Source organism: Opisthorchis viverrini (assembly GCF_000715545.1).
Source record: "Opisthorchis viverrini unplaced genomic scaffold opera_v5_402, whole genome shotgun sequence".
In the NCBI taxonomy this organism is placed as follows: Eukaryota; Metazoa; Platyhelminthes; class Trematoda; order Opisthorchiida; family Opisthorchiidae; genus Opisthorchis; species Opisthorchis viverrini.
Window position 1 is genome coordinate 254,763 of NW_008752059.1, and position 9,688 is coordinate 264,450.

Consider the following 9,688-nt stretch of genomic DNA (forward strand, 5'->3'; position numbering starts at 1 on the left):
AGCATAAGTTTAGGTTTTGTAATGTTTTTGACCTGTTTGGTTTACAGATGCTGGCTTGATGATTGTCTTACAAATACGGAAAACATCCAGTGAATACCACAATACTAGCCTGAACAGCACTGCAGCACTCAAGCAGAGAATTTCCCATAAATATGTAACAAAAGCTGGTGTGGTGAAAGCAATGATCTTTCCACACAAATAGGCCGCGACAACTGATTCTGTAAAACTGAAGCACCTTTTTGCTTACCAGCCATCTCTGACATCGTTCGACACACTATGACCACAAAATACCGCAAAGGAAAATGGCAATAACTATCTGTGTCGGAAATGTCAAAGATAACAAAATTACGGCTCCAGTCCTAAAATTCCTCGAGCCGAATTCGTGCTTGCGAAAATAGCACACTGTGTGTACATATGCAGGTGCTGTCGCAAATACTGACTAGGTTGGTAAATCGATCATAATTGACGTGTTGAGGAGGCGCCCCATCAGTTATGTAGGACACCTGGATCGTGCGTTTGAACTAATTAAGCAATTCCTTGATTTGAGATCACGGCTTCAGCACAGTATAATACAGATATCGTCAGCAGGTGCTTTTTGCACTGCATCAACAAGGCAATTCATGGCCCTCTATTTAATTCTATATACGTTTTGTGGGCTTTTCGCCGTGGTAATGCAGTTGGTATTTCGTTTGCCAGAGTTTCGATTCTTTTTGATAGAGGTAACAAAACAGCCATTTTCTTACAAACTCGAAACTCGCTAAGCACGCTGTTTCGACGGCTTCAAACTACCGTATGCCGGTTACTCCGATACGCTGTAGGCCATCAGTTGATAAGCCCCAAGTGTCAGCAACTGGTACTGGCTTATGGGTTATTGGCCCACCAGTCGTGATCAGCCACCAGGTAATGACCGTGCATTGAAAATTCTATGGTCCAGCTGGGACTGAATGGCAGGCAATCGTGCCGATAATCTACGCTCAATACCCTCTTCCTTCCTCTCGTAAAGTTCTTATTTGCTTAGGGTGCATTTCACCTGACATAGCGGCCATCACCGGTTGAAAACAAATGGAATGGCCGGATGTTCTCAGGATTATCCAGTTACAACCACTCCGCATCGTTAAGTAATAAGTTCGGAAAATGACTTACCTGCATTGAGAAACTCTTTGACTTGGAGGGAAAGTTTGAACGGGAAAGACAACAGGCAGTATTGATTTCGATGCTGTGAAGCATCATGTTTCGTAATTGTGAGGAACCGGTAAGCGATTCATTTTCCGCGGTCAGAACCCGATGCATACACAGAGGGAACACCTATTTCTTCAATGAATTCGGGCTTATGATATCTGGAGGTTTGAGTGATTTCATACTTCAATCTGCGCCGTTGTTGATGGTTACTTGTCACTCACTACTTCTGGCGGACAATGGAGAAGACGATAAGTTTTCGTAGGCTACTTATGACACCAAATCATCCGTTGAATGGCTATACTAATTTGGCCTTTGCCGAATAACATTAGCTGAGCATGTATCACCGGACATCCGTCAACCATTCATGAATTAGTGCTTCTCCATCTGGACAGTAAGTAACAAACAATAAGTAACAAATAAAATGGTGAGGAATTTAAAACCAATTGGAACTCACACTCCAGGATTCGTAAAGGATGACTCGAAGCATGGCTCTTGCGGTTAGCAAAGCGGAGCTTGTCCAATTTAGAATACGCTCAAGGTCATGTGCGCACTACCATACAGTACTGTTTGCCACAGCGAGTTTACACTGCTTGGTAGGTAAAGCTGGATTGACGCAGCCGGTTAAAACTTGCGCTAGTGAGAGGAATGGTATTTAATGCATTGATCAATTTGACCGATTTGTAAACCAGGGATGGTGCAAAATCACGAATGAGCGAGGGATTTGCAAAACAACTAAAACTATCTTCAGTTGGGACGTTGAATTCCATACTCGCTCCATATGTTCAGTAATGCTGTTTGGAAAACCTGCCTGCATTTTGTCTCCCATATCTAATAAGTTATTCACAGATGAAATTCAGTTCAGCATTTTGACCTGTATGGATCAAGTGCCGCGCAACCCGGCATTTTTCAATCCAAATCATGTTCACTGACAAGCGGTCTCCAGGGATAAGCGATATCAAGGCAGATGGACAACCGATAATTGATGCAGACCCAAGATGCGAGACCCACGGTCACTCACCAAATGCACTGATAAGGGTAAAATCATTTTTCACAAACATACGAGACTAGACAGTTATTCATGATTTGTTGGTACTAAGATTTATTTAGTAAGCATACGCTGTATCTGTGAGGTTTTCCAGTCATTTGTTTCTGAGGAATAGGCGACCTTGTGCCTTCCCACTATTGGCACGAGAATGACTAGTCAGTGGACACTAGGTGGCAATAGAAATCCGCTGTGTATTACAAGTTAGAAAAGGAGGTATTCATAGGTTCCAAGGCTTCTGTCACTTGGCATGTGTCACAGAGCAGAAAGTTTTGGAAACATTCACACTACTCAATCAAAGCTGAAACCTCTTTCCAGTCTTCACTAGGATAGAGGAAACTACCTGTTGAAGTGCCCTGAAACTTATGGGACCAGAAAATATTTAGGTCTGATGCTTCTGTCTCAAAAATTACGCAGGTTGTCCTTCCTTAACAATTAGATGGCTTCCCTACTGAACAAAGAACGCATAGATCTTAATGCAGTCAGTAAATTTGCTAATTATTTTTGATTGTTACACGAAGTTCAGTGTAATTTCTCATTAACTTTGAAGTAAATGCTGTGAATGCTCAGAACTGTTGCGTCCGATCTGCCTATGCATGAATTAGTCACGAAGTGCTGTCTCTGATTTAGGGAGGGGGGAGACGAAAAGTTCATCCACAAATCCTAGTGAAAAATTCGCCCCGCATAGCAGAACAATATGATGTACAACTGACCATATATTTGTCAACCTGCCAATTGCACAGTGCGACCACAATGATGGCATATACAACAATATGTGTGCAATAAATATGTCGAGATTACCAGGAGATGTGACACAGCAGATGCAGGATTCAGGGTTAGTCGGTACTCCTCGGACACAAACTTACACAGAGGTCGTATTTGTTTCAAAATTACAAACGTAACAAATTTTTGATTTTGTGAGTTAATACACAACAAAATTACTGAAAGGATTAAGTCAATCCATCGACCGAATTTTATTTACAACTTTTGCTTTCAACGCAACTCAAGATATCTGGTAGGTGATTCATGATTCAATTATGGTCCATTTTTTTATAAATCTGAGAACTAGTGTAAGCCTTTCGCCGCCTAGTGACATCCCCTCGGAAAATTCTCGTGTAACATAGGGTGCATAAATTTTGCTTTAAACTTAGTTTTTCATTTGTCTACATTCAGGAATGTTCCGCATGCCTGCCACACCGCACAGATCGTCACAATGCAGTTTCATTTGGTCTACGTAATCACTAGATGAAGACTTTCTTTAAATTTATCATCTTGCGAAGTGATTCACGAGTGATTGGCATCGCCACAAGACTGCCCCGCAACCAGGAAAACATGCAGGAGAATTGGAAAAGAAGCGAGAGACTCTGAATATAACACGATATATACTAGAAGACCAATAATATGCCTTTCACACTTGTGACTGCGTCAATACACAAGCAGCCAGGTGTCGTGCTGAGAATGGGCGCTACCACCGAAGTTTCCAATAACACATTTTGCAACGTGGATTCAGCGGTGGACTACATATACGTTCCAGTCGATCGGTGCAGTTGGAAGTGCGTACCATGCGCTGTCACACTTCACGGGAGTTTCTAGTTCTAGCGAGGGAGATGAGCACATTTTTAGCCAGGCAGCTGTAAAGATCCAATGCCTAATGTTCCCTTCATTCCACTGCGAGATGACATGGCGGCTATTTTAGAACTTTTCGATGACAGATTATCCGGAATAAAACCGTAGCATTTTGGTACGCGATAGTCTAGCATAGGACAATGCTTTTATCCGGCTGCATGTGTGTTCATGTGTGCATGTATGCCTGGTCTCCTTTTACGCAACATTTTGTTATGTGAGAGCTGAGGCTATTTTCACTCACTCCCTGATTGACAATCTGCGTTGATTACAGCTCGTTCGGAGTATAGGGGATTTATGAATTTTCGACGAGAATTTGTCTCACAAGTGAAAGCCATCGATGATGAAAAGTCAAATCATAGTGCATATCTGTTTCATCAGCATCAAGCGTGTCACGGACGGCAGGGTGGTTCCCACCCACGACGTTTCATGTTCTGACTTAGATGATTAGCCAGTCGATCAGCTGCTGCTGGTTGGTGGTGCGACTAAGTCGCAGTTGGAGAGTTAGAGTGGCACCATATCCGCTCTGAATACGCATCAGTCCAACTGCCTGCCTCACATTTTTGCAAGTGAACAATCAGTCGCCCAACCCAACAGCTGGGATGTCTAGATTTCAAAGTGTCTCATTAATCTTCAAACGCGCACTTACAGTGATTCCGGCGATCTCCGGGTCCGCATAGAAAATGTCCACCGACAACGTCTAGTCCCAATTGAAAATGACACATTCTCCACACTGTTCCCTAATTATGTTGTTGGCTTGAGCTATTGAAAATTCGTTCTGAGGAGTCACCATTCGCGTATCGACTTGGAGTGAATTCCGTGAATGAAAAGTAAGTGGCTTCGTGTCCTACCTGGCTACAAGCCGGTCAGTCACGGTTCGAGATTCACAGGCAAATTAGTAAGCTCGCATTTTTAATGATTGCCGAAAAGGTAAAAGCACCTGCTTTCCAGATTATCAATTTCCACTGAGTAGCTTCAACTCTAGGGCAAATCTGCAAGGTGTGCCAGCACCAGGAAGGCAAGAAAACAGAATAGACGTTTTCACGAAGCTTATCTACCAAGAAGTTGAGGAGCGCTGGCCAAATATAACGGACATGGATGGGTCATTTGCGCACACCGTCAACCGTTTCCGTGAAGTGTTGCTTCCCCAAAATAACGGTAAAACGAAACGTAACTCATTCGACTTTATGGAGGTATGAAACATTTGGCGATTTAAGGTTGCTTTGGTAGAGAATGCAGATACCACTCATTCACTCTTCTAGACAGGCGCATTATTCATGCTTTCCTCGCTTTACTGTGCCAAAATACTTGACAATCTGTGTCGGGCGCTTATTTCCATTTTTGAACTACCCTTCTCCGTGTGAGGAGTTGGTAAAACTAGGCTCGTGATATCCGGCCTTAAAACGTCAGAACTGAAGAGGTGTTTGGACTTTGCATATTTGGGACTGGCTACGGTTAGTTGCCTCCTAACTGTAACTGTTTAGCCACAGCAAAGATGGCCCCTGCAAGACAACACTGAAATATGTACTATCTTTCGGCTGCCCCGAATTCACCCATGCTGGGCCAATTCCAGCAAACCTTGCCTTAATCAACTGTCTCCACAGAGACCGTCTTTATATTTGGTCACTTTGATTCGACGAGTGGTGTCCGGTTATCGCCCGTCTCACTGAGGACTTGGAGTCTCACTTTTGGAGGGAACTTCCCCTTCATTTATTACCGTATTTTCTGAAAAGGGAGCCTATCAGCTGGCAACATGCGATCCTGAAAAGGCAACCCATGAGTAACAACCCCAATGGTATGAAGAATGTTGAAATAACCGATGAACCCAAACACGAATTCCACTTTGTTTACACAGAATTTACCCGGCGAGCTGGTGCGGGCATAACTGCCGATTAATTTGTGGATGCAAATTATTTGGTTAGAACAGACCAATCTGGTTCACTCATCCATGATAGTTTTTTTCTCCGAAAGGACTAGTGACATCCCGTTATATAATCAATATTAAATCGTGACAGTTCTGTTTTGATGAATGATAATAACTCGTAGTCAGAATAAAAAACGGATTTCAGCCAATACACTTCGAGCATTTGAAGGAAAGTAAAACGGTCTTTCTGGAAACAACGGTCTGCTATCTGCGAAAGTGTTGGTTCAGCAAGAATTTCCGGGTTGGAATGTTCGGGATTCGAACCCGAATTCTGCCTTCTAAATTCTCCTCTCTAGGCTTGAGCGATCTGGTAGTGTCCCAGTCGTCGTGCTTCCTCCCAGTGCGAAACTAGGGGCAAGCATGTTCCACAACACCATACACTGATCCCAATCGTTGTTGCTGAAGTGTACTTCTTGTGGTTTCGAACGGATAGTCGAAGCGTTTCCAGTGACCACACGATCGTACTCTGCATGTATAAAATATATTTGCGCCACCTTGAACATTGTACCACTAAAAACATGATGAAGTCTGGTGAGGCACACTCAATTGATAAAGAACTTATGGAAGACGTATCTAGGTGGAATTCAGATGGATCTTCCGGGAGATCCAAATTGGTAAGCCAACTGACATAGTTCTTGAGATTCCTTGTGGACCGTCCCTAAAGTACAGATGGCTGTCATCTAATCTTGAGCAGCAAAACGGTCTACTTGCCTGCTTCATTTAAGAACACTGGTCGTTTCAGAAAAGCGCAACATGAAGGTTACCAGGACAGTTATTCGCCTAATTATGCCGTTGTGCGGCGGAAACGGAAGACAATTTTTTTTCAATCTATCTGGGTCGTTATAAAAAGGGTAATGGGAAAACTCATTGAGGTTTCTGAAATTCATCAAGTCATTCTATACAGGAAATCAAACCAAGGCATTGCTAGGCTCTTGGTAGAAAAAAAACAGACAGAATTAAACAGACACACGACAAAGTAAAGAAAAGCAATCCATCAGGTTGAGGCAAGGGTACTACCAAAAGTAGAAGCCGCCGTCACAGCCAAGCAGATTTAAGGAAGGAGGATCACAACGGAAAACAAATCGGCAAATGACCAACTGCAAACAGACCACAAGCACCCATCCAACAAACCAATGGAATAAGAGGAATACGGTCCACAACGCGGCAAAATTCACGGCCGTCCTACATTAATGCAACAGAAGATAGATACCACCTAGCCAACGACATGAGAAGGTAATACATACCAATCAAAACCTATATAAACGCAGTTACGAATGAAGGATGCACAAATTCAGCGGACTATGTCTCTTCGAGTTGGGATGAAACGTTTGCAAGCCAATTTTTTTTAATCTCTCTGGGTCGTTATAAAAACTGTAATTGAAAAAAGGTAATACTACGGTAATCAAATCACTTGGAATAGAACGACGTGCTGCCTATGAAACTCCGACATTGATATGATGGCATTCACCCAAAAATTGAGCATATTTGCTGAGTATTGTAAGTGCGCATTACCATAAAGCACAACTCAATATTTTAAACGCCTCTTTGCTGGTGAAAAAAGGCTTTTGAAAAACTCCACGTCAAGGTGCCATAAGAAAAAACGTGGGAACCACATGAGGCCTGTTGTTCTGCTAGTTGAGCGCCCAACTCGAAATTCACGTCTGCTGGTGTCATTTAGGCGAGAAGTGGAAACAAGTAGACTCACCAGTATGACTTCATCGGTTATATAACTTCGAGCTTTTAAAATTTCAAAATTTCACTTTTATTCGCGAACAAGCTGTTTCCGGAATTTGGGTACTACACAAAGGTTGGAATAGATAAACATTGGATACGCGTCATACCACCAAGCTGCTACCAGATACGTTCTGTTCCGGGGTGAAATACGTGACTGATGTCGGCCACGGTCGAAAAATTGGTAAGCGCAGGAGTCTAACAGTTTGATATTCAGGAACTCCAGGGATTCGCGAATCGTTGGGTAGTGAGGACAGGGGACGGATCGCTAAGGATTTACCAGAATTATGCATCGCCTGCTCCACTATAGAAAGAAATGGATGATGTTTTGGGTGGTCTCCTAATTTGTCTACGTTTTTCACATTTTTTAGTGAAGACCGGTGAGGAGCGAAACTGATAAACCGGGCGAATTTTCGAACATTTTTTGGGCACGTCACATCCTATTTCAGATGCATCACATAATTCCTTCAATAAGTGTGATTTGCTGTTGTCCACTCGGATGATAACAGACAGAGCAGTATTTAGCCGAGCAGTGAGGTGAATCAATCATATTTCCTCCAAATGAAAATTAATGCACCTAACCGACATCAGAAAATGTAACTGACTGATCTGTCCGCAACAGGTATCCGAGGCGCGCATTGAAAAGACAAAATTTGCCCAATAAGCTGAACCTATTACTTGAAAGCGATTTCCCTCAAAATGTGACATTCTGCGGCAGTTGACAAGTAGATATTGTTTGGTGAAATTGTTTTATTCAAATAGAATATCTAATATGCAGCCGCAATCGCCTACGAGTTTGTTTCACATCCCAAGTAGGCAGCTAACACACCAACAAAATCGTTTTTTCCAAGGACGAAAAAGTTTATGCTAGAAAATGCTGAACAGCCATGCTCACCTGTATGTCCTCTATTGTAATTGAGAAAAACGTTTATTTGCTATTCATTTAAGATGAACGACATCAGTCTCATTAAACACTGGTCTTAATTTTGACACACCTGAACGTTTAAGGATCTCTTCTTTGGCTATTGATAGTGTTTGTTAAAAACTGATGTACACCACAGTCTCATTAATGCCTTCTTATTGCCGTGAAACCCAGTCTGGATAGACGACTTGGCCACACCAGAAAAAGTCAATGAACGTGCGAACCGACCGATTTGTTGATCATGCTCGCTCAAAAGCGGGTCAAAAAGGTGATAATAAGAATGTTAAGAACAACAAAATGGAACACGTGATGGCCTTTGGTTTGCAAATTCAGTTTTTCAACACCAAGAGTTTCAGCCAAAATCCAGTCGATTCGCCCTACGGCGCAGGCAACTCCGTTATTGTGATATTTCTTCCAAAGGCTCTGGAGATAGCAGTCCGCACACAATAGGATCCGCATGCAGACGGTTTCATTCGTCGTCTAAAATTTCAAACTCAGGTCTTGTGTTTCGGTAAATAGATTTGACCATGAACCAACAGAAAAAAACAAGTTGACTAGTCGACAGTGCAGCATTGATGGTGCTTGCTCACATGTAAAATTTTCTAGTATATGAAACAGAGTAGTGGGGTAAATGTCATTTTCTGTTGCCAACGGTCATTTAGAGCGATGATTTCCCAGCATGAATGAAGTTTAGCGTTCAACAAGAGGACTACGATCTCTTTAGAACTAACTGACTGTCTAGAGGTAATACAGGAAGCATAAATTTCCTGGACAGACTTTCAATTGCGACCTATAGAGTAGAGTCGTCCTCTCCGCGATGAATGTATTCCATCGACGTCAAAATCTAGCCTTCACAGATGCCGGCATTATTTATTCGAATTTGGATGTTATGCCAACGCTGCGGTGAAAAATTTCATCAAACATGGAACGTTATGCAAAATGATCCTATATCTCGTATTTCAAACGGCAATGATTTCGTGTTATTGATTTTTTAAACTTTTGGTTTGTTTACGGCAACGAAAACCCAAAAAGCTTTGGAGGAAAACATTTTCGTTACTTGCTACAAAGATTCAAACCGCAAGTTTGTTTGAATTCTATCGAATGATAAATGTGTGCCGGAACCGGGGAAAGCAGTTATTAAAAACTGAAGATGGTCTTCGAGAGGCGCGCAATTTGGCTGAGCAAATGAGGGTTCATCGTGAAAAAATGCCTTATTTATATTGCTCAACATGTATTCACAAAACTTTGGAATGAGGCCAAACCACAA